The 26,500-nt window shown below is 46.6% G+C and overlaps 1 pseudogene; it reads right to left on the minus strand.

Annotated features, from left to right (window-relative positions):
* Positions 1-15,568: 15,568 nt before the first annotated feature.
* LOC144165713 (uncharacterized) overlaps positions 15,569-26,500 on the minus strand; it is a 45,385-nt pseudogene continuing 34,453 nt past the window's right edge.

A 26,500-nucleotide genomic window follows, 5' to 3' on the forward strand; every position in this document is an offset into this window, starting at 1 on the left:
GGTGCAGGAAAATGCGGTCTCATGCCACACCCTGCACTGTATTGTAGGAATTGTGCGGTAGTTGTTTTATGTGGCCCTATTACTGCGCAATGATGCAAAGTTGAATTGAAAAAATATTCAGCTTGCTTTAGATCAGGGTATAGTAAGTATCAGTAGTAGCCAAAGGGAGTGGGGGGATCTATTATTTTGGTTTCATTCCCACCTGGTTTTTAAGCAATGACGCAGCCATTACCGTCACATGGCCGTTGTTTAGGCGCATAGGCCACTGAAAGAACATAAGCAAAATGCACTTAATTTATTGAAAGCCTGCCTAAAAAAATTACCGTACTTACCCGATTCTAACGCGCACCTTTTTTTCCGTAAAAATAGGCCGAAAAATCGCATGCGCGTTACAATTGGATACAAAACCGAAACTGCTGAAACAGCTGAAATTTCGTTCCACCCATCGCCATCGCCATCTCAAGATGGCGCCAAAGCTTTTAGCAAGAATTTTTCGGATCTAGGCGCCTAGGCCTTTTTTTCGGCGTTCACACTGATCGTCAAATTATTCCACTTGCGTGCTTGATAACAGGAATGGCAGCAACGGCAACGAAGGTGCACCGCTTCCGCGGCTTACGAGCGGCTCCCGCGCGTTCCCAACGAGCAGTTGGTTGAAGCGTATGCCTCTGGAGAAGCTCGCGGGATGGGCATGCGAGGCGTGGGCCACGATCCCATCAAACATGGTTGAACATTCGTTCAGAAGTGTGGCATCGCGAACGCACTTGACTGCACCAATGACGAGATGTTGCGGTCAGCGGAAGGCGACAAGGAGCTCTCGGAGAGCGACGAGGAGTGAGATGAGTGAGATTACTTCGGGGAATAAATCGCCCGTTTCGCTCGCATTCGTTTTTCTTGCTCACAAAGTTCCTTGCGCGTTACAAACGGAGGTGCAAGTTTCTACGGTTTTTTGCCTGGAAACTAGGGTGCGCGTTAGAATCGGGGGCGCGTTAGAATCGGGTAATTACGGTACTACAATCGAATTCAACCTTGGCTATTCGAATACAGTGGTCACTGGAAATTTCTCTTAGAGGTAAAATAAGGAAAGACTATGTTCGAATGTGATTGTGAAGTAAAACGTTCCTACACTACTTTGGTGCTTATTGCTGTACAAAGCTTCCTTGAATTAAAAATGTAAGCATAACAAAACAAGGAACAGGACAACCGGACAGGTTTTGCAGTGCTGTGCTTTTTGAAGGTTTAGTTATGCATATATACCAACTAGCCCACCTCGCCATTCTGCTGCAGGAAGTATACGTCCAGAGCAGTGACGCTGTCCGTGTTTGGGCATGTTTCCTTTTGCCAGGTTTTGTGGACATGTCTTCATCCGTTTATATATATTCATTTCAATCAACCAAGCGGTTAAAATAGACACAGTAAAAATATTTTTCGAGTTCAGATGGGACCTGTATCTGGGCTAAAATGTCCTCACCGTCCTCAGAAGCCTCCTGGGTTGCACCGCGAGCAATGAAAGCCGGCGGGCGCCACCAGGGGCGCGGCAGGGCGGGAGGGTGCCGGCCGTGCTGCCTTTGCAACCTCGGCAGGAGCACTGCTGCATTTTTGCGTTAGTGCAGCAGCCCACATCTGTCATGTAGGGAGGTAATCACAGCGTTAGGTTTATTGTGATTCTTCAAATAAGAGGTCCATAGTTAGAGAATGTTCCTTGCGTGTAAGCGTGCATGAATTTCAGCAAAACTATGGGGTTTCGCACATATCATGCTCTCGAAGGTGCGTTCTATCGCCGTTTCATCAGTATAGGCTTTCTTTATAATGCTCTTCAGCTAACTCTATTTTCCGACAGAGTAAGTGGACTGAGTGAATTTCATCTGCTCTTAAGCATATGCATACTTTGTTACCCATTGCTTCGGTGCAATGAAAAAAGCAAAGGCCTACTCCGCGGTGGTCTTCCTAAAAAGAAAGCACTTCTGGGGAAAATCATTGTTCTGTAAGAAGGTAGTGTTACTGAAGCATCCTCTCCAGCATTCCTCAAAAAGATTTGTCTTGGAAACATTGTTGCATTATAAAACGGTCTCTTTGCAAGCGTGCACATGTCTGGCCGTCTTTCGTTCAGGTGCATACCGTTCATATCGATGTCATTAGAATATAGAATATCCTAATTAGGTGCTATTGAAAGTGTGCAGAACCCGATCTACAGGCGCTTGCCGCTTCACAACCACGGCCTATGGTACCCTTAGGGCATATTTATTAGGGATAAATGACTTGTGGACCAATCAAATACTTTCTTAGACACATTGGGAAATGTGCCCTACTCAGAAACATTTCAGCTGTAAAGCTGTTATGAATCAATGCTTATTTGAATGTGTAAAAAATGAAAATATTGTTTTCGGTCCAAAGTTCTCAGGGCGCTTTGACGGTACCCAGGGCAGCAACACTCGATATCGCGCTGGTGTCATCAATGGTGCCCGCACACGCTCATCAGTTGCTTGTTTAAAATTGTGCGAGGGAAAACATCCTTCACGCTGTTACATAGTTGGTGATCATAACTTGGCATAGAGGTAGTGTTGCATTGGGCTGCTTACAAGCTGCGGTTGCTCAGTGCATAAGGCGCTGTGCTGCTGAGCATAAGGACGCGGGTTCGATTCCCTTCCGGGGCGGCCGTTTTTCTCATCGAGGCGAAAAGCAAAAGGGCCCATCTCCCCGTGAGGGGGACTAGAGTAAATGCGTCGCATAGGGGGTGGGTGCATTGCGTTAACGTTTAGGGTTTGGGGAGTTGGTGGTAGTGAATGCGTTGTATCAGCAGCTTCTTGGCGTAGTTTGAATGTGTCAAGGATATAAGGCGCGTTCGTAGCCTTTCATTCTGTGTCGGCTTTGTGGCACAGTGGGAAGAGCACCATGTACCTCGCGTTACGCCCACAGGTAGTAAATGCATTGTATCAGCAGCTTTTTGACGTAGTTTGAATAAGTCAAAATATAAGGCGCGTTCGTAGCCTTTCATTCTGTGTCGGCTGTGTGGTGCAGTGGGTAGAGCACCATGTACCTTGCGTTCCACCCGAAGGGTCGTGGGATCGAAACCAGGCGCCGGTAGTATTATTTTTTATATAGTGTAGGGGGAGGGGTGCCGACCTGTTGTTGACAGCGAGGAGGGTAGCGTGATGCGGGGGAGGAGGAGTGGGGGAGAGGGCGCACGTGGAACTGCTGTTGCAGACGCCGAGGCACGCCAACGCCGACAACGCCGGGTGCCATCGTGAGTTAAAGAAATGCTCTGCATTTAAAATTTCTTTGTCTACAAGATTTCGGCGCATGTTAAATATCCCAAGGTGGTCAAAATTAATCGGGAGCTCTCCACTACAGCACGCTCCATCACCTGCGTTGCGTCGGCGCGTTAAACGCTACAATCAATCAATCCATCAATCAATCAATGAATCACTGCTTTTAGGTCCCTCAACCTTTTGCTTTGTTTCGTAGCGTGGGCATTGTCTTGGAACCTTGGCTACGTTGACGTAGAGTGTAGCCTTTGACTTTTTCGAGATTGGGATGGACGTTTCTAAACTGGGTTTACTATGTTTGCATGGAAACCTCGCTTTTGAACCATTGTCCCCTTACCAAAGGGGCAGAGGTAGGAAAACCCAAATTAGAGCTAGTGAAGACCACGAGCTGCTGTTTTGCCTCAGCCTTCCCACCTGAATTGTGAAGGTGTCCGAAACATTTTCAGTTTTTCTGTAGTTAGTGAGAAATAGTTTGGATGAGATCACGTTCAGCATGTTGCTGTATTTTGTTATAACAACTAAGTAAGGAGTAGCATGCGTGCAGCGAAAGTTGGAGTGGTTTGTTCTACACAATGCGAATAACCGTTTCAGTCACCGTTTGTCCATATAAAGACGCCACTTTCTTGGTCGTTTTCCTCGTGAAAACGAAAACCGTTCCCGCTGCAGAGCGGAGCGGCCGATGTTCGAAACCTACGAAAGTGACAGGTTGCACCATGTGATGTGGAATGGTGGAACCGCACTCATAATCATCGCTTCAAAATGGACGCCACCCCGTTTTTAGGAGCTCCGGTGCGTTGCCGCGCTAAGTTCTCTTTTACCATCGCGTAAATCTTTTATAAACGCTGAAACCTCTCTTTCATGTGCAGAAATTATAATTTCACCTTTTTTGTGAACTGCCAAAGGATATTTTTATTTTTTATGGAAAAAGCAAGATTGAGTAATGGTGCCTCCGTATGAGGAAACGATGTCATTTGCGTAATACGTATTCTAGAGAGACTGAACCTTTTTTTTTCTTATCTCTAGAGAATTGACACTGCTAAACCTCCAAGCAGGAAGTTTTTCTGCAGTGAATATACCAACTCGTGACTGAAAGGGATAAATTCTCGATCTGGTAGCGTGTTGTAGAAGTCTTTATGTTACAATAAAAAGAGGAGTTAGAATAAGTTGTCAGTTTTGTTGTAAACCCTCGGAATAAATTTATCAATATGATAGAATGTTATACAAGGTTTTATGGTACTCCAACTAGGGGCGTAGAATAGTAGCAATATATTCTTAGAGCACTGCCCTCCAAGTGATTCCACTCGTTGAAGAAAGCTTGGAGTTGGCCACCAATGCTTTGTGTCGGGTGAGCCTTAACTTGCATGCGGTTGTGACATTTCAATTTACCCTATACCTGACACCAATGTAAGCTCTCAGATCCCGGCCAGGTAAGTTTGTACTGCTCAAGGTGGTGCTAGATGTCTTGATCGCAGATTTGTTCTCACTGTTTGAAGATTTCCGCCATGAAATTCGCGTTGGTGCATGCGCTCATTAGCGACAAGCATCTGCTTTGGGCAGCCTGTTCCTTCGGAACGTCGGGGAATGCCTGGGCATGGTCATAGACACTTCGAATTTAAATGCTATGGTGGTAGGAGGCCTTACACTTTCACGGAATATCCGCTATTTTCTCAAACATATGTATTTCACAGGTCCGGCGTAATTTGAGATTAATTCGAGAGGTGTTTTCCCTGCACTGGGCGTAGATAGGCTGGTGTGATGATGATGATCATGATGTGCTTTTCGTTTTGAATCCACCTCTCCAAACCAAAAAAAGTTGTTTACAAAGATCCGTTCAAATAATGACCACTTTATTTTGAAACAACCGAAGCGCAATAAACATTTTATTTCGACTATACATGCCGACGATACCGGATTCATTCTTTTAACACGTGTATAACATGGCTGATAGCTCACGTTAAAGCTGATACAGCTAACATTGTTTTTTTGGGGCTGAGATAATACAATTAATATAACGGTAGTGAAAATTTTTATTTTCACATCAAGAAAAAAACATTTGAAGCACAAATGTGTCATTGACCAGTGTGAGAATTCGGTTCAGGCTGTTGATAACACAATTTTCCTGCAGTGAAGCTCAACACGTAAGAGTTTGCAACTCGTATCGCATAAATGGGCCAGAAAAACCATACCATTTTTTGCTTTAGGTGAGTTCTGGGTCCTGATAACAATGACACCAACTTCCTTGCAAATTTTTATACATTTTGCATAATAGAAAGAAAACACACGAACCAGTTGCCACTGCAGAGCCTCATCTCGGAGATTTATATATGGCGTCACAGAATCTCGTTTGTGGAAGGGCGACCGATGAAACAAGGCAGCGCCATGAGTTAATACTGGGGCTTTTGTAGAGGGTTCTCTAGTGCGGTTTTATTGTATCATTACAATTCTATCGTCGAATAAAACACTAAGAAATATGTTTTTAAAGCTAGTCTATATAACGTCATTCCCGACTATATTACGTTTGTGGTGCAAGAGTTCCCAATATTTCACCATTTTTTGCTTGTTTTCGCTGAAAAACACTTCTTTCGTGGTGGTGATTGAGATGATGATGGTGATGATGTTAATATGGTTGGTGCATAATGGCGCGAGGCGAACGAGGGCAAAGAGCGACATAGAAAAAGTTATCTAATGGTTGAAGAGAAGTGATTAAAACTAAAAGAACCGCAAAAAGTTGTGTAAACCGGACATAGCAAAATCATTTAAAAATAATTGTGATGTCTGGTGTATAGGGCCAGATTTGATTACGCATGATAGGAAATGAGGTTTTAAAACTTAACGTCTGCCGAATACTTAAACATCTGTTTCGCAGAAACCACGACATCGTCACCCAGAAACAAACATTGGGGTACTGGAATGTATTGTGTCTAAAGTTCTCTTAAGTGTTTGTGTCGTATTTTGTCGAGTGCCTTGCATTGATTGAGTTCTTTAACTACGGTTAGATACTCTCCTTACGGGCTACACACAGGTCTTAAGACCCTGCGTGCAGATACGAGTGTGTGACATGCGTGTGCCCAATGCGATTTATAGCAAGTGCAACTTCTGTTGATCTGCTGCGTGTATCGAGGGTGTTTGGTCCCGAATATGGGTTTATTACGGGTAACTTGTTTGTATTTGTGACGAGATGCCAAGTCAATCCCCCGTGCGAGGGTATGTGCCACGATGTCATGCGCACTGATGATGAGAAGGCAGCGAGAGTGCGAGAAGGGGGACGAAACGGCGACATCAGCTCATCAGCGACATCGGTAAAGGCAAACGCAAACTGGCCCCCACACATTCAGGGGGTGAAGAAGGCGAGCTCCAAAAAGGAAGCCTGGCAAGCAGCATGCCTGTGGCCACCGGCCAGGTCTACGGGCGGTTGGTTTCCGTTCTACGAGACACCGGCAGCAACACCGTCATCGTGCGTCGAGAACTTATTCCAGACAGTTGCCTCACAGGCCAGGCATCGACAGTCCTGTTCGTAGACAACACCACGCGGCGCCTTGAGGAGGCATACATTTACGTAGACGCACCGTATTTCACAGGACATGTCCTGGCAAAGTGCATGGGCGATCTCTTATATGACGTCATACTGGGAAACATGCCAGGTGCTAGGGAGCCCAACGATCCTAACCTGGCATGGCAGCCACAACTACCGGATCCGACAGTGTCTGAGGAGACGCGCGAGCGTGTAACCTGTCACGTGACAGCGGAAAGCGAACCATCCGGTGTTCCACAAGAAGTCTCTGCTGTAACGGGCCCCATCTCGATCACGGATGTTACAAGCAGAGACATGATCCGAAAACAGCAGCAAGACAATACCCTTGACGACTGCTTCAGGAAGATCGGAATGGAGTTTCTATCCCGAAGTGGGAATGCTTACAACTTTGTACGAGAAAAAGGGCTGTTATACCGTCTGTACTGTTTGCCATCTGGCCGACGGTTTAAACAACTGGTCATACCGCAAACCCTCAGGGAGGCCGTGATGAGAGTGGCACATGAATGAATCATGTCTGGCCACGAAGGCACGAGGAAAAGCACGGACAGAATTCTTCGAGAGTTCTTCTGGCCGGGCGTTCATGCAGACGTAAAAAGATTTGTAAAGTCATGTGACGTCTGCCAGCGTACGCCTCCAAGAGGCAAGGTGGGTATCGCCCCCTTGGGGAATATGCCTATTATAGACACGCCGTTCCAAATAGTAGCAGTGGACATTATAGGCCCGCTGAGACCAGCCTCGGAGAAGGGCAATAGGTATATCTTGACGATGAAAGACTTCGCCACCCGCTATGCGGATGCGGTAGCCCTACCGAGCATCGACAGTGTCCATGTCGCAGAGGGGCTATTGGAATTGTTCTCCCGAGTCGGCCTGCCGAAGGAGATCTTAATGGATAGGGGGACCAGTTTCACATCCGGCCTCATGGAGGAAGTGAACCGACTCTTCGCTATGAAATCTCTGCACACGACACCATTACACGCTATGGGAAACGGCCTGATCGAAAAGTACAACGGTACGCTTAAGACCATGTTGCGAAGAATGTGCCAAGAAAAACCCAAACAGTGGGACCGCTATCTTGCATGTCTGCTATTCGCGTATCGGGAGGTCCCTCAAGCCAGCCTGGGATTTTCGCCATTTGAGTTGATTTATGGTAGGCACGTCCGTGGACCAATGGCGGTCTTAAGGGAGCTTTGGACAGACGATGGGCTCGACAAGAATGTCCGCACCACTTACACGTACCTTATCGAGCTCCGCAACCGTCTCGAAGAAACCTGCAAGAATGCTCATGAGGAACTGCGGAAGGCTAAAGTCAAGCAAAAGGCCTACTATGACCGCAAGGCAGTCAGGCGACAGTTAAAACCTGGGGACTATGTCCTGGTGCTTCGTCCAAGCAGCACAAACATGTTAACAATGCAGTGGAAGGGGCCGTTCGCTGTCCTCGGTCAATGCAATGACGTGCATTACGAGGTGGACGTTCGCGGCAAAACGAAGCGTTTCCATATCAGCATGCTAAAGAAATATGAAAAGCGACAGCAGGCTTCAGCATTCGTGGCAGCCATTAACATTATTGAAGATGGAGCCGACGGCGAGGAACTACCTTTCTTCCCCGCCAAACACGAGCAAACCTTTAAGGACGTGTGCATTTTACCGGGGCTAACGCCAGAACGCAGACAGGAGGCACATTCCCTGTGCAAGCAGTTCCAAGACATTTTCAGTGACTTGCATGGAAAGACCGAATTCGTGGAATGCGAACTAACCCTGACCAGAATGACACCCGTACACGTGCGGCAATACCCTGTCCCCTTCGCGTTACAAGAACCCATTGAAAACGAAGTTCAGGATACGTTGCGCCTCGGCGTCATCGAAAGATCATCTGCCGCATACAACGCACCCCTTCTGGCTATCCGTAAGCCGGACAACACAATCCGAGTGTGCGTCGACTTTCGGGAGCTAAACAAGATACTCCGGGAGGACAGAGAGCCTATCCCACGAATTGAAGTGTTGCTAGCACAAATCGGACCAAAGAAGGTTTTCTCAAAGTTTGACTCCACATAAGGATATTGGCAAGTTCCGATGGCCGCAAACTCCAGTGAAAAGACTGCGTTTTCCTGTAGGTCGGGGTTATACCAGTTTAAATAAATGCCATTTGGGTTGAAGACACCACCAGCAGTTTACGCTCGCCTTATGAGGAAAGTCTTTGCGGGAGTTCCAAACACGTTTCACTATTTTGATGATGTTCTCGTCGCAACGGAAACATGGGAGGAGCACATCACCACTCCACGTGTTATATTTGAACGCATAAGAGAGGCAAAGCTCACCATCAAGCCGAAGAAGTCAGAAATAGGACACCAGACGGTGTCCTTTCTGGGGCACAAAATCGGTAACGGTAGGGTTGAACCAATGACCAAAACCCTGGATAAGATTCTTGCATCCATACGCGGAGACGACGAAACTGTTGACGGATCTCACACGCAAAACTGCCCAAAATGTAATTGTGTAGACAGAGCAGCACGAACACGCCTTCTCCGTTTTAAAACAGAAGCTGTCGTCCGCTCCTATATTAGAAGCACCAGATCTGCGCAAACACTTTGTGCTGCGAACAGATGCGTCCGACAAGAATATTGGGGTAGTTCTGTTACAAGAGGACAACGGAAACCTCCACCCCGTCTCCTATGCAAGTCGAACGCTTTCCCCGCGCGAGACCAAGTACTCCACCGTCGAACGTGAATGTTTAGCTCTAATTTGGGCTGTGAGGAAATACCACCTTTTCCTGGGTGGCCGAAAATTTGTCCTCCAGACAGACCACCAGCCTCTACAATACATCCAGACAGCGAAACACCTGAACAGTCGCGTCTTGAGGTGGAGTCTATTTCTCCAAGAGTACTCCTTCACGGTGCAATACATCAAAGGCTCGGATAACGTCCGAGCTGACTTCTTGAGCCGGGTGTAATCAAGTAGCGTTAGCAGCCGCTTGCTCACTCGATATCATTTCCCCTTGTTGCAAGCGTTAAGTACTGTGTACATAATATTTTCATTCTTTGTCTCCGTTTTTCTTACTTTTTCTTTTTTTCCTTTTCCTCCTCACCGCATCCCGCCGACCGAGGACTCTGAAAGTGTGTGCGGCTCCGCCCCAGCAACTTTCTGAAGCCGGGGGTAGTGTGACGAGATGCCAAGTCAATCTCCCGTGCGAGGGTATGTGCCACGATGTCATGCGCGCTGATGATGAGAAGGCAGCGAGAGTGCGAGAAGGGGGACGAAACGGCGACATCAGCTCGAGCTCGGGGTCGCGCTTGGAATCGCGAAGAAACCCATTAACGGCGCCCGTGCTACCGCGCCGGGACGTCGACAGCTCTTGCCGGGGCTACGGGGCCATCGCCACAGCGCCGGATACCCGTGTCTGTCGCTGCGCCGGGCATCCGCGCCTTGCGCTGGGTCGCCTGGTCGTCGGGCCAACCAGGAGGGGGCCGCAACCTCTTCGGGCAGACCACCCGTTGGATCCACCCCACTACCTGTGCCTGCTGCCGCTTCTACCGTGCCTGGCGCTACAGGACCTCATCGGACGCTGCGCAGCAGCGTGAGCACGTTCGGTTGGCATTAGGCGCTGACGCCGCACCCGACTAAGGTTACTGGACTAGCGCGACTAGGACTGACAAGGACTGCTGTCCTCTTTCCTTTTTCTTAGTCTTATTATTTGGTTTTTTTCTTTCGTTCCGCGCACCACGTGTATCACGTTCCGACAATACAACCACTGCATTCTTCGTCCATGCCATGTCTCCGACCCTTATGACTTCTGGCACGTGTCTCGGCTAACCCGAACTTCATCACAGTATTGTTACTGCAGTGCATTTGCTATGTTTTGTGAACCACTTGTTTGATGTGTGGCTTTATGTTAGTGTTGAATAATGTTGTTATGTGTAGAGTATACAAGAGTACGTGCAGCAGCCGTTTCATCTGCGGTTTCGTTCCCGGCTATCCTACAGTGGCCAGGAACCCAGCATATGAAGACTTGAGGTGTATGGAGACATAAGGCCGTAAACACAGGATTGATTACATAATTTTTTGAACGTTTTCTAGACAAAAGAGCGTGTACAACGATATCAGAATATGTAGGCACTATGCACTTCTAAACTTGATGTTCTAAAATGTCATGTAAAACAAGTAAAATGCCGTGTGCTTCAGCCGTAAAAATGTTTTGGGAGCTCTTTACTGGCATTCCAGTTCCGGCCATGCACAGCACAAGACACAGCCGCCGCAGTTTATTATGCATCGCCGTAATACTCTGCGCTGTGGTGCTCCTCCTGGAGGAAGAGGATATGCTGCATAATAGCTACTGTTGGTGCACTGTTTTTGTTGAATTGTGAAAGGATAGATCATAGCACACAACCCGGAGTTGCCACGGCGCAATAAAAGTAAAGATGGCTGTTTTGTGGACGTCTGAAAAAGGCACTCTTAACTCTGAAGCTTCTGCTCTCACTCTGAGAGGGAAAGACATGAAAATAGATGGACAGTTTAAAAAGAGTCGCTCTAAGGATTCATCATGAGTGGTCAAATTAGAAGGATGATTTGTCGTAGACATAATTTTGGAGGCATACAAGTCAGTGCATATACTATGGTGATATAGGGACTATTGGTGACACTGCATATAGGCTGTAAGGTCCTCGTATGAGATCAGGGGCCAGGCATCCGGCCTGCACGTCTGGTGGCTCAACACTGTGGACTCTACGCCGCAGCCGTCGCCAATTCGTCACAGCGCGCACCAGAGACGGATTGTCTGGCCCACCGAATACCACGGGGATAATCCTCCATTGAGAACGCAGACGGCGCCGCCGGGTTCCGAGAATCATCGACGCGACGCACAGAGTGAGTGGAATTACCGGCGTCGAAGGGCGCGCCACGCGAGACACCATTGTTAAGGCACCCCGGTCGGAACGGTGCACTCTCACCGCTTTCGCTCTTACCCCGCAAGGTAGCGCGCACTTGCTCGTCCGCGAGCGTGCCGTTTAACCAAAGATGGCGGTGCCTCATTGAATATTCCGTAGCGCGCTCAGTGACAGCGGTCTACGTAAATTTGGGCACTACCTTAGGCGTGTACGAGCGCTACAGGGGCGTTCCCGAGAGAGTGTGATCGCGATGTGCTATAAGGCCGAACTCGGCCGTTAGAAATCGTTCTTGTCTGAGCGCTTAGCTGGGCAGTTTCCGGCGGAACAAGGAGTCTCGACTGTTAAAGGTTTCTTGGGATTTGTGAGCCCCCTAGGCTAGAGGTTAAGATCCCCTCGGAAGTTTAGGGTGCTGCGCCGTACCGGGCAACTAGACGGATCTTGCGGCGAGACAGAGTCTCGGCCATCGTTTTTTGAGCGGTTTGTGTACGCTCAGAGAACAGGAGAGTTAGACGAAGTTGAGGAGCTCGAGTGATTTGTGTGCACTCGGAGCTAGCGTCTAGCTGAAGGTTGAAGTTTTTCCTTTCACTGCTCATGTACCCAGTTATCCTACTGTAAATAGCTGTATAGAAACCTTTGTTTCACTTAATCAACCCCAACGCCTCGAGTTCGTCAATTCGACCACCGTCTCCTAGAACTTCATCACCAACGCCCTGCCAGCCTCCTGCCGAATCAACCGGAGCCCGGGCGATTGGGTTCCTGATCGACACCGTACTTCGGGGAAAAGAGCCACAAGCATCTTTACTGAGGCTTTCAATGGGGCTAGTGGGAACGGAGCCCCAGGCAAGACGAAGACACGGCCATAAGACACGGCCATAATTTAGGCGAGATCCTTCCACTGCAGTATAAAGGCACTGAAGGAGCTGCTTGCCAGCACCGTAGGATTGCTGTAGAAGGTCTTCAGGAATGTTCATTGTTTTTAGGCACTTCTGTTGTAAATGCTTCAACTGAGGGATAAATGTGAGTTTACTGTCGAATATTAAGCCCAAAACCTTCTCTTCCGTTCTGACAGGGATAATTACACCAATCATAGGGATATCGGGGTCCGCATAAATCCCGCACTTCCGGCATAAAGCAGGTACTTTTTACAGCATTCAGTTTAAAACCATATGTATCCGCCAACCCAACAAGTTTGTTCACCCCAAGCAGGATTTGGCACTCACAAATTGAGAAGTTACAAGTCTTAAACGATATTTCGACTTTAGCTACAGACATAGAACTGGAAATGGTTGATGGTAGTGCCTTCCGGAGCGAGCTCATCTTAACAATAAACAGTGCACAGCGCAACATACGGCCTTAGGAGACACTATTTCCGTGCACGTATACATTCGACAGATCACTGCCAACCTTCACTCAAAAGCTCCTTTCCGACATGAAGCTTGCGAGGGTGCTCAGCATGTTACCAGAGGCACAAACCGACTTCGTCAATCAAGATGCCGTACCACCACGCTGTGTCCTAGGCCTTTGCGATATGGAAGAAAACTGTTATACAATAATGGTTATGGATGAAGGCATTTTTACATATGATTCCAACACAACCAGTTCATTGTAGGTGGATCTCCCTGCCCTGAAGCCAGCGTGGCAGTTTTCGACAAGACCATTGTACTGTAAGCACATGAGTCTCCTATTGATTATCGTCTCGAGCAGCTTACACAGGCAGCTTGTCAGGGGGATGGGACAGGAACTTTCGGGAGCGGAAGGGTCCTTCCTTTCCTTCCGAAAGGCCAGTACGATGGCTTCTCTCCAAGACCCTGTATGGCACCCCGAAAAAAATATTTTTTATTGTAAAGGTGAAGGAGTGTTTAAAGTGGGTCTCCGTGTGTGTGGGTTGTATCATAGTGTATGTAACGTCGTCTTCCCCGGGAGGTAAAGGTTGTCAAGTTCTGAGTGCCATCTTCAGCTCATGAAGTCAGAAGGGGGTGTTATAAGATGAAGTCGACTAACTACTATCTCCCAAGAACTTCTTCTCACCGGGTGTTTTGTGTTTTATGAAATTGTTGGTGTAGTGTGCTGAACTGGACACATGTTGGAAGCGTGCGGGTTTGTTAGCCTGGTTTCCCAGTTTGTCCCCTCTTGCACTAACCAGGGTTGGCTGTGTGTTTGTTGTCTTTTGAGTTTTCGTGTACGTATACAGACATTGTGAGGGTCGGTTTTTACGGTAATAGGTGTAAGGAAGGTGCGCAAACTTTCCCTTTTTGCCCCACGGCGCACGAATTTCCCAAGTGGTTTTGTCCGTTTGAAAGGTGCAAGGTTGTTCGGCGTGGGGTACCAGCGAAGGACACCCCCCGCTTGTTTTAGGCCTCTCGTTCTCACCTGCAGTCCTCGTACCACGAGGCCCTCCTTGGCTTGCCTCGGAAAGTTGAAGCCTGGGGAATGGACGTTCTGGCAGCATCGAGGATGTGGGCCTAGATGAGTTGGGCAGCTTCGTCTACATGTAAACGTGCTGTGGCTGTGTGCTGAATTTTGATGTGTCAGAGAATTTACTCCAGTTTGATTTTGATTCGAATAAACCTGTTCTGGGAAGATAAACTAAATGAGCCTTTACCTATACATGTCATTGAAGTGGGGAAGTGGTCACTACCATATGGGTCCGTGCCCACGCCCCACTCAAGGCAAGGAAACAGAGCTGTGAACCTTTAGCCAAGTCAGGGCATTAGTAGGTGTTGTGTCCTATGGTACGGTATGTAGGCTGTTTGTTCATCATCATCATCATTCAATAAACCTTAAGGACCCCAGAGGGGTATAACATAAGGGTGGCGCAGTTATCGTAGTACCTATGTGGCACAAGATGAATGCGGTTCGATACAGGGTTCAGTAGAAAGTGTATCCAAAACTTTATTTTGAGAATTTAAAGGCAACCAAAATATTAATAAACGAGAAATGGCAGCAGGGGCAAGCTGTGGGAATTTAATGAAATTAACGTTTAAGGTTAAATAACAATAAACCTTTGAATTTGGCCGGATTGCGTTCATGGACAACAGAGTCTGGCGACTTGTTACATTTTTCGATGGCACGTGGTACGAATGATATATTGAATGCGCTAAATTAAGCACGCCAGCTTTGGAAGCTCTTGGAATTGAACAGACGGCGTTAGTAACGGGATGGTGTGAGCAGGACCAAAGAGCGGAAATGGTTAAAGGGATAATACAGTTTGTGAAACAGGTACATCTGTACAATTTCTTGTGTAATTGTCACGGAGGGGAGGGAGAGCGGCGCTGTTTCTTGCTAAAAAGGCATGCTCCAGGTGATATAAAAACTCTGTCAGGCGACCTCGGGAATCCGTGGGAGATGAGCCCCAAAAATAATTGTGGCATTCAGGTGGCCTATGAGGACGTACGGTTCGGGAAGCTTGTGAACCAGCGCCTCGAAGACAGAGCTCGAAAGTGCAAGATCAAAAGGAATGTGAATTAAGCACACCATTATCAAGCTTTTAAATATTATTGTGTGTATAGCTGCAGCCTCAAGGACAGAGTTCAAAGAAGGAAGCTGGCATAGGCTAACAATTTTCTTGCGACAACGGCCACACCGCCGGGAGAGTGTGTGGAGACAACCTGTCCTTTCTGAACACCATGTGCCTATTTAAGAAACTTGTTTGTTTGGAATTGAGGTCTGTTTCGTGGAGACGCATAACACTTGGCTGATTGGCATGCAGTATCTCATAGATATCATCAAGACTTTTAAGGAGGCCCCTTCCGTTACATTGAATGAAGCTTGCAATTCCAATTTTTGGAATTGAAGGATAACAGGAGTATGCGTGGTTGTGTTCATGTGTTGTCTGTCGGGGCTGTTATTCTAGGATTGGGCTTTTTGAGCTTTTCTGTTGGCTTGGACGCCAGAGGTCAATCCTTGCGCTCCGTTCCAGGCCGGAACGGCCCGTCATCCATCTCCTCTTCAAATGTCAGAGGAGTTACCAATAGACCGGGACCCCTGTACTTTCCCCCCCTTCGGGGGTCCTTCGTTTGCGCTACTACTGCCGAGGGCGTCGTGGACGCCAGAGGTGGCACGGCCGGTGCGGTGATGGTGGGAGCCGATGCGGCGCCTCCGTTGAACTTCTCGGCAACCTCCAACGTGCTGAAGTACGGGGAGCAGAGGCGGGAGCGGGATTGGTCCCGACCGAGACGGTTGGCACCACCACTGCGGCTCCCTCAGCAAGCGGTGTGTTAACGACCGGGGTTCCTGAGGCAGCGCTGCGGGAGGCGTGGGTGGGACCTGGTCATACTTCCTGAAAAAGGAACTTGTGGAAACCAGACGCCGCTCAGCCCCCAGCGAGCTGCTTCGGCGTACCTACTGAGGTGAAGTAAGCGAACCCGTCCGCTCCTCTCTGAAGGGGATATTTTCAGTGAGCTTTACATTTATGATCTCCTTCTCCTGCTTAAAATTCTCGCATTTTCGAAAGTAGGCGGCTTGGGGTCCCTGGCAGTTGGCGCAGGTGAGGGTTTGTGACGGCCAATTCTCAGATGGATGATCATGCTGCCCGCACATTGCGCAGGTTAGATGGCCAAGGCAGGAGTTGGTTTCGGGCACTTATAGCCGCAGCGCGGGTTTGGAATATATGACCGGGCATTACAACGTACAAAACCTGCATTTACGTACTTTGGGAATGTGGACCTGTCGAACGTAAGGAACATGTGCTTGGTCGAGACTTCATTGTCATCTGTCCTCAGAGTTATGCGCCGCAAAGCGTTCACGCCCTGATTTCTCAGGCCGTTTAGCAGGTCAGCATCTGTCTTATTCATGAGGTCTAGTTCTGAAATGATACCCTGTGAAGTGTTCAGGCTCTGGCGTTACACTTGGCACCATTGGTACCATGCGCAGCTAAGCATTTAGAATTACAACTTAAAGAAATTTTTCATTGTATGCGATCTTATTACTCGGCACATTTCGTATATTGTAATTTGGAGATTTAGGTAAATAATTTCTTCATGTTTATTGGTATAAATGTTCTTACGAACAATTACCAATATCACAAAACCAAACCCTGGTTCACCGCCAAGTAATTTTTGCACTACAATGACAGAGTCCCGAATGTACTTCGGTCAACTTTCGCCGACTATTTTGGGCCCGCCATCAAGGAATTCACCATCCGCTGCCACTAAATCATCTCCTTCAATTCATATGTTCAAGATGAAGCGGTTACACAACGTGGTAAAAAGTGATGATTTATTTTACCCATCAAAACGTGAACAAAAATATTGCCAGGAAAGCCTCGTGCTTCCTACTTTCCGGAATTACCCAAATTGTCTACACTTCCGTAAATACATTTTAGGTATCATACGATCTGTACTGATATGAACGGCATAGTTTGTTATTTTTTCATGTTCCTATGGTAAAGGGTGCATCCAAGTCTTGACTATAGGACATTTTAAAAGGAAGTGTTTGGGCAAATTTTCATTGCTCTAGTAAACAGATATTGTAATGCATCGATAATAATGAAAAGACATTCGCTTAAACAGCTACCTTTAAACCTCTCGGTGTCTTTCCGCAACCACGAAGAATTTAAACCCTTGGCTATGCATTTACGGCAATGTTTCTTAATGAGCCACTCCGGATGCAGCTCCCCTGCTCGACGCAAGGCATGGGATATCCTAGAACCATTCAATCATAGTCCTATAACGCTTTTACTCAAACCGGAGATAAACAAGCTATTCAATAGGGTGCTTGCAGAGCGGAATGTTTGAAAGTTAATCACTGACGCCATGAAATTACTTTCCTTAAAAATTCCGTGGGCAACAAACGATTACATTACGAAATTACCTGCCCGAAAATGCTTCATGGCTACATATACTTCCTCCCGGTTACAGAGATAAAAGAAATTGCTATTCGTAAGAGAGATAACTCTGTATATTCACGTTGAAAGGTGTAGAAAGTACTAAACTTGAGATCAGCAAATCAGGCAGAGACAACCGTTTTTTTTTCATTCCAAAGAGGCTACTTTGCACTTTGTTTCTTGTGACCTAATCGTGTTCACGCACTTCGTGGAGCCGATTTCACTGCAAAAACTGCAATTTCTCGGAGACGTTAAACGAGTTCGGAATTGGTTTTCGAGGAAGTTGTCTATAATGTACTTGTGGCAGGTGTGTTCTTGTTGCTCTTCGTAAAAACTTGAGTGCGGACGCGGTTAACAGCACCGTGCTGCTTGGACATGTGCACTGTTCACCTGAGCTCTTTGTTCCTTCTGACAATTGGTATTTAGCGGGTGTATGAGGCGGCCTTTGGCCTGGTCAACGTTTGCCCACTGGTGGCTAAAATTTTCAGTATCAAGCGTTTTACTTTTCTGGATCGCGGCTCTCCAGTAGCCACGCTGAGTGAATTCTGTAAAACGCCTCCGCGGTGTTTATTTGTTTGTTATTGTTTAAACAAAGCCACGGAATTTTGTGCCACCCTAAGTTCTCTCTTTCACAAGGGAAAGCCTGGTGTCTCTCGGTATTTCGTGTCTTCGTCTTCTTTTGTTAAGTGACATCGGTCGTGTCGAAGCCATTCCAATGACGAATTCGTGGGTGGCAGCACAAGTAAGGGTGATGATTGAATGGATGCCCCGGTATGCAGGCAGTGGCGGTGCTCATCTGCGCCGGGTAATTTCTCTCTGGTCCACGAACTGCTTCTAATGGCAGGGCAAGCTGTTTTGATCCCTTAAATGTCCATACACCTGCCCCATAGAGGGGCCACGAAGACAAAACGCTACACCGACACCACTTTTATTGCAAGAGTCACTGAAATAAGCTGCGTGGTGAGTAAAACAGAATTGCAGCACGACCCCATAGTTTTGTTTCCGCACTAGACCTACAGTGTAAAATGGGTAGCTTTTGTGATTGGCTGACGCCGACATATTCCGAAGCAAATTAAACCGATTAAACACCGAATATAAGATGGCGGCAATGGCGATTTCTACTTGTATTTAGCGCACATTCTTTCATAGCAGTAGGAAAGTTGGCCTAAGCATGGAAATTTACAAAAGGACATGTAGACATAGAAGCTGTTGTGTCCTTGGTGTCTAGGACTCAGAATTCACGTCTCATAAACAAGACAGTGTTTGAAAAGAGCGTAGTACACCTAGACAAACGTTTCTGCAGACGAGACAACTGACGGTAAACGATACGGACGACACAATAATGAGCAGAATAAAATACAAAGCTCTCTCTTAAAGATACATAGTTCTGCGAGGGCGACAAAGAAATAACAACCGTTCACGGTCTAGTTTAGAAACCTGCCCATGATAGATTAAGTGTTTGACGTGGTAGGGCACACTCCATGTTGAGGCGTTGGCCAGTCCCGGATATCGATGGCTTTGGGTATAACGGCCGGACGAACACCACGTCACACAGTCGACGCCGGCGATTCCGATTCAATGCGAGTTCGTACACGCAGGACACGGCTGACACTGCAGCCTTGCTGGGTTTTCGGGCATTTTCGACGACAGCCTCGGGAGACCACGGCTACCGCATCTTGCAGGGGCAGCTCTAGAAGCCTTGCTGCCCTGTTTCTACTCCTGCGTCATCAGCAGCCTTTCTCCTCTTCTTCTTCCTTCCTCTGAGGCATACTCACCAATAGAAATTTTCATGTTCCGCAATTATACGTTCTTAAGAAACTTTCTCTTCATCGCAGCCACGTCTGACACACTTCCAACCATTGTCCTCTATCTCATCATCAGGCTACCCACTTAAAAAGGTAGCTGGGGACCCACAACACACTTTTAAAAAACACACAATGAAGAACGCCACGGCCACACATAAAATAAACAACCGTCCCAAACACTTCTAGAACAGGTCCTGGAAAACAATCACCTTTAAGTGCAGCCCTAATAAAAGTCCAGATTTCTGTTAGTTAAAACAAATGTGCGTAGCGCTTGGTTTAAATCAAGGCACAAGCATCCGGTATGAACCACCAGTTTTTTCCTGTACTTCTTAATACGCAAGTACTGAGAGTTCTGGAGAAGAAGTCGATTCAGAAAGAAGACACTAGTTATTTTTATGTGCCCTTTCGGCTTACCCAAGGCCATGCACAATGCTTTGTGGAGCTTGTTTCGGCATCCACTCGAACCTTTCTTACGTTTTTTCATTGACCAACCTAATGAACGCAAATGGCGGGGTGCTGTTGAGGGCTCTGTTTCCGTATCCTCTTTGGTTTTGGTCGTCTTCTCAGTCTCTGCTCGCGGCGAACTTCTGCCCCATTGTAAACAGTCGCCTTCTGCTTCAACGAGGTCACTGTTGGAACGGATGCAGGGTTTTGTCTCAACTTCACATTTTTGCGGTGAACCGGCTGTCCGTCTCCTGAAGGCGCGTACGCACTGAAAAAGCCCTCATGTAGTCTTGGTTTTCTTTCGGTTTATGATTATGAATAGCTTCACCCGCCTTGACTCCTTTCATCGTGTTTACAAAAATGGAACTCCGTTGCGCTATTTTGTCTTTGCTCCTAGTTCAAGCTTTCGCGCGTAGCAGCTTTGGTCCGAGAACCACCACAGTTATCCAGGTCACATTCAAAGCCGTGTTCTGCAAATTGATCCCGGTCTTTATAATCAACACTTTCGGGTAAGCAACCTGGCTGCAAAGTGTAGTCTCCGTTTATAGAAGATGTCTCTTCACTTTCGTTGTTGTCAGGAAGAACACTGTCACTTGCATCGGCGAAGTTTTGTTGCGGAACGATAGAACAGTGCGCACTCGCTTGTACAAGCTGTAGTCGGAGATCCAAATTTCACTTTTCAAGTTCTGCTTGTGACTTTCTGGTCTCAGCTATCTGCTTGAGTGCTTCTAGCTCAAGAGCTCTTTCTTCGTGTCAGCGACTTCGTTACGTGACCACCCACCCTGACAGCTATTCTCTGCTTAACCCTAAGCGCTTAACACGTTCTGTTCACGTTGCTGTGTCCATACTGGGTTTCTGTGGCATTCCAAACGATCTAGTCTCGTACTGTCTGAGCACTGACTGTCATTAGCTTCTAAATCTTGTTTTCTCGTATCTGCTCCGCTACTCCCGAATTCTAGCCTTCACCTCTTGCAGATGGTATTGGAGTTTGTCCTGTCGCGGACACCAGTTGTGATGATGTCAGGTTCGGGTGTAATGAACCAGACGACGAACACGTGACAAGCGAAGAAAGAGACGCAACACGGGTCTCGAAAAAAAGTACACACATTTATGAAAAAGGTTCAAGAAACCTAATACGCGGAAAACACACCAAAGAAGGCAAAACTAACACACACTATACAAAAGCAAAACTAAATTGAATAGTCTTGGTAAAAAAAATATTTCTACGACCTACAAAATGTCACTATTAGGGCAAAGAACAAGCTCCCAGTTCTTTAGGTGCGTCGTCATCAGGTGCGTTCGCACGGTAGGACAAATTTTGCATCCCTGTTTTTATGAAATCGCCGTCTACAACCTCTGGCTGGAACAATGAATAACGAGGCAGGCAGAAGGGTAAGAGGAACATCCAATTCAAACAACGACTTCCAAAAAAATTGAGAAAAGACTGCCGCGACGGCCTAAATCGTCTTATAGTATTAGGCAGAAATCGAAGCTCTTCGAGCCGCATCCAAAAGATGGGCGGAGCATCTTAAGCGGAAATATTGACTCATGACATGCTCTACTTAACAGTGCTTTTGGTCACACTGCACATGATTGTCTCACCGGCGGGCTAATAGGCGATGAGAGTTCGTCTTCACTTTGAATACAGCAAGGTAACGGGGCCCATTTGATGAAGACACATTTACATGTTTTTTGTTGCAGGTGAGCATGGGGTACGCACGATTGTGTTTTTTTTCAGTTCAAGGTAATTCTTTATCCAACATTTTTCCACGTTGAATTTAATAGGGTATTTTTGACACTTGGTCGATGGGAAAGTGGTTATACACCGCCCCCTTTATTTGCAACATATCGTCGACTTACGAACGGGTATTCCAGAAAAAAGCAAAAGAAGCTAAAGGAACCAATGTTCCTTTTCTAAGATAGAGATGGTTAAAACGCCAATCCTTCTGCCATGCCACTTCAAATAAAGTGAGTATCCAAGATCTAAACTACTTCAAACGAATCGGAATGTAGCAATGGGATAACCGTAGTCTTCTTCACTCGAGGGTCGCAAGTTCGATTTTGAGCCCGGAAAGTATTTTTTGGTGGCAATAGATGGGCGTCTATAAAAACCCGTTTTGTAAGATTACTTTACTGCAGTCACTTTTCTGCGAAACAATTTTCATATTGAACGTTCTACTTTGAAGACACAGGTTTAATAACAGCTGAAACCCCTTGGCTTCAACCATTTTTTCTTTGCCAACAACCGTCAACATCGTCACAGAAAGTTAACTCTTCAGAAATATCCAGCGATTAAACAAGTCTTGGTCGTACTAGCCACAGAGAAAGATATAACTGTCGAACAGACGCGATTTTACAAGCACGCGCGTAGTTGTCAACGATCCGGTGCAACGACTGGAGGGCTGGGTACGAATGAATCGTCTCGGCAGTGGTGAGAAAAGCACTCTTCCTCTCATTTCTTCCCCTCTCATATGCGGCTAGAAAGGAGTGGCATCTCCAAGCAAATTTTCGCAGCCGCCGTCAGAGACTGAAACCTGTCCGAATGAGCCAGAACCCATGGGTGAGACGTGTGTAGACCCGTTCGTCACAAGGAGTTTCGTTATTGGCCTGTTCGTAATAGGCCGTTTGGTCACATAAGATCATTCGTCATTGGACATTTTGTCACTTAGTAAAGTTTGTCAATGGAATGTAAAACAAAACTTGCGGTGTGTTTTTGGACGTAAGTGGTGACTATTCATCATTCATTATGATTTTTACATCTTGCGTACAGGTTGATCAGTAAAAAAGTACAATTTTAACTAATTTTCACACATTGTTCTCACAAACCATGTCATTCTCACAATCCTTTTTCAGCTATTTGGATTCAGCAAGTTTTGTACCTTATCTTTCCGGTTGACCCATATTTCTTGACACGTGACACATTTCTTTGTAAGGGGAAGTAAGACAAGAGAGAGACAGCGTGTTAACAAAAAGATTAATTTCCACCACAACGTGCAAAAAAGCAAAAGGAAAGCCCAACTCACGAACTGCGAAAGGGTGAACCTGGTACGAATTATCAGAACTGACGCCCTACCCACCCCTCCATTCCCCCGCTTTCCCACCTCCTCTACATCCATCCGAAATGAAACTTCCACACAAAATTTCCGTGAATGAGAAGGTCACTGCTACCAGTTTCACCATTATGGACCAGTGGGAACCATGTGCCTCTTTGACCAGTGTTCCCACAAGGAGTCGAATGTGACGTGTGGGCCTGTTCTCATGGAGGGTGCCCAAGCCGCCCGCAATATTAAAAGGTGGGTGCGACTCTCTCTTGGTGTTACGCATTTCAAGAAATTCATTAGGCTACCTCTGTGCCTGAACTTTCTGTCTAGGGTTCTTAAACTGGGTTCTGTACTCTTGATCAACCCAGGTCACCCTACGTGCCCGCTCTGCATGTTCCAGGAGGGAGAGTTGGGTGAGTTGGTATTGCGACATGGTTATTTGGAAACACCGCGTTAAAGAGAACCAGAAAGAACAGAACTAGACAGGACGAGTAGTAATTTATGCCAGATGTACAGCCAAAAAAGAGAGAGAAAAAAAGAAAGCATGTCCCTCACTCCTCCCTTTTATGTCAAACCATCCTAACTTCTTCCGTAAGACCCACATACATTGAAAAAACACGTGGACAGTCATTTTCTGCACCTATGCCGAACTTTCCAATTTGTCTAACTGTTCTATGACCAATAATTCTATGTGAATAAACGGCCTATTAAGAACCAAAGTATGACGAAACATCATGTGACATACGGGCCGTATGTATGTGGGGACACTACACAAATAAATGTCGCACGATGCTACTATTCACGGGGAACTTCTGCGCCCGCCGTTAAGGACAGCGCCGCGGGGTACCGCTTTGAAATTCCAAAGTGAAGGCAGCACTATCTCTTCGTCTCGACAAACAGATTGGGGGAAAGCGCAAGAACACAAGCTGCAGATTTGGCGCGCCCGCCTATTCGGTAAAATAGCGTGCGCGGTAAGCGAAAACCCATAACCCCAAGGATGGCTTGGGGTGAGCGCTTGCGCATAACGGTGCCCCAAGATGTCTAGCCCCTGTTGTGAAACTCCCGGTTATTTCATAAGGCACCACTTTGAACCAGACATTGTGATATTGGCAGTGAGATGTTTTATTGGCGACCCCTGGCTCTGACGTCAGGTTAGGGACTAACGCCGCGATGTCTGCTACACTGCGCTTGTGTGGGGCTACAGTGCCTGTGCAAGAAAACGCCCGCTTTGAACATTTATTTCTTAAAAAGCGTATTTCCAGTACTTGACCTATTATGCCAGCTTCTGACACCTCTGAATATTTTAAAGCTGTATCCCGCACACGTCTGCAACACACGAAGAGTGAGAAAACGTTTTTCAGAGCATCGGTCAGTTGATAGTGTGTAACTCGTTCGATCTAGCTTATTTGCAAGGATCAGTAGTCAGAGCACCTCGATAAGTATCTAAATGCGTAGGCGTCCCTATAATATTTTTGTGATGCTCTTATGAAGATTCCACGGTCTAAAGCTGTGCACCGCTCCTTACCCTGGATTCGCATAGCAGCAAATAAAACGGCTGTCTTCTATTTATTTAGTTTTTGTTGACTAGTACTAGATGAATTTGTTTCTGTGCCCAACATCACAAACGTATTATTAGCAAATTTGAGGGTGTTTGTGAGGATCACAATGTTCGCGTAGATATTTTCTTCAGGCGGTAAGGCAAACAGTACGTTCTTCACAAATTAGATTTTGTTTACGTCCACGTGCAAGGCGCCCATCCTCGGCATACATTGTTTATTCACATGCAATTCGATAAAAGTGTTTCTGCTACGCCACTGCGAAACGGTGGGGACAACAGTGTCCAGAGCTCTTCGATGTGGGCAGTTTCGAAACTCCGCATCAGAAAATGCCCCGCACCAGGAACCCCCCCTGCTTTGGATGGTGCGTACTGCGGCGCTACTGCGCCCACCGCATGCACAATTCAAAAACAAACTTATTTATTCAAACTGACAACTTAACGTTACATTTTGTTTTAAAGTGCATATTTCTTTATTACTGCGCTTTCGTAAGTTAATTATTGCTATCTTAACTCCGGTTTTTAGGGTTAGATTATTTCTGCGTCTCCGCATCTGCCTCGAACATTTGGCGCTTGTGCGGGCCCTCCGGCACAACGTAGGTCCAAGCGGAAGTACTAAATGTGCAGTTATCCTTTGCCTGCAGCTCATTGTATGACAAACCTAATCTAGGAGCCGATCAAGCGGCTCTACGTAACCAATTTCAGCTTGCATACAGCCGTCGAAGCATCTTATTTGTTGTTTTTTCGACAGAAGACCGAAGAGGGATCGCAGGAGACGACCATCGCAATTGCGACGGTTGACCTAATGGTCGCATTTCTTTTTACTGTTTTTGCTTCGAATGGATGCAAAACACATGCATAGTTGAGCACATTTGGCTTCTTTAGCATAACTAATAAACGTAAGACTGAAGTATCTTTTTTCACCCAGGTCGTCGAGCGGCAAAGAAAGTTGTATAGTTTATTTTGTCACCAAAAGATTGCACGACTGCAAACCAAGACCAAAAGCAGTGGACCAATTGTAGGGGCAGTTTTTGATGCATGGGGCCTAAGGGGAGGTTTGCAACTCTATATCAAGTAACTCTAAACGTTGTCCAGAGCAGTCGAGGCCGGTTTCCTGCTCCGAATTTCCATTGCAACCATCGTTATCACAACGAACTGACTACCAACCGGCACAGTGATGACATGAATACGGTGTTGAAGGCTTGATATACTCGCTAACGAAAGCAATAAATAGTATACCTGCCGGTCTCCGGTAAAACAAGAATCGAAACGCATGAATATGTACACGCAGCTCTTTATTGTTTTCAAAGCATGTCAGGCGTGAAAAAATGGTAGCCTACTCGGGATGGCGTTCTATAAATTGAAAATTGCTCGCTCTTTCTTGTCCGGCCACTGAGGACAGCGCCCACGAACCAGCTCGATTTTACCGCTAAATAAAGTTTTCTCTTCGTTGTTCCTCATCCTACTTAACGCTTGCGTGCATGTTTTACTCTAATGCATATCGTAAAATGTGAGGATAGGGCTGTTTTAGGTGTACCGAAATATGCTTCCTGGTCGGAACAAACGTAGCTTACTGCATTATTACAGTACACGTGACTAAGTTTGCTCAACGAGGCTACGTACTGGCAGAGTCCTTCAATGCTTTTGAAGGACTCTGGTACTGGTTAGAAACCCGGTGTAAAACCAGCAAGCGCTTATACACACAGTGGGTTGTTTGAAACCCAACCTACAAGTTTTCCAGCCCATAGTGCATGGTTAATGTGCTGCAAAAGTGCATGACTTTATGGCGCCTTAGAACATTGTTGATTTGAGATATTTCCGAGGCATGCCGATGCCAGACTTTCCACAAAAGCGGTCCTATATGACATTTCTGTGCGTTTCATCCGTCGCGACAAATCAAACAAAAAAAAACTTCTAGGTAAATGACGGTTATATGGCAAGGTCTATTGCAGGTACCACTGTACAGTGCTACATACAGGCGTAAATTGAAACTTTCCTTGCTCTTTTTAATATCCTGAACCTGGTGTCATAATAATTATATCAATGTGTTCAAGCAAGGACATCGGTTTAAAAGGGAACTTCAACAATTTAGCGAAGCTTAGTCGTTGAAAGTATGTATGGTGATGTATACTATGCATGAGAATGTAAAGAGGCTGCGA

The sequence above is a fragment of the Haemaphysalis longicornis genome, unplaced genomic scaffold (assembly GCF_048455015.1).
Source record: "Haemaphysalis longicornis isolate Haplotype H1 unplaced genomic scaffold, Haemaphysalis longicornis Haplotype H1 scaffold_15, whole genome shotgun sequence".
NCBI lineage: Eukaryota > Metazoa > Arthropoda > Arachnida > Ixodida > Ixodidae > Haemaphysalis > Haemaphysalis longicornis.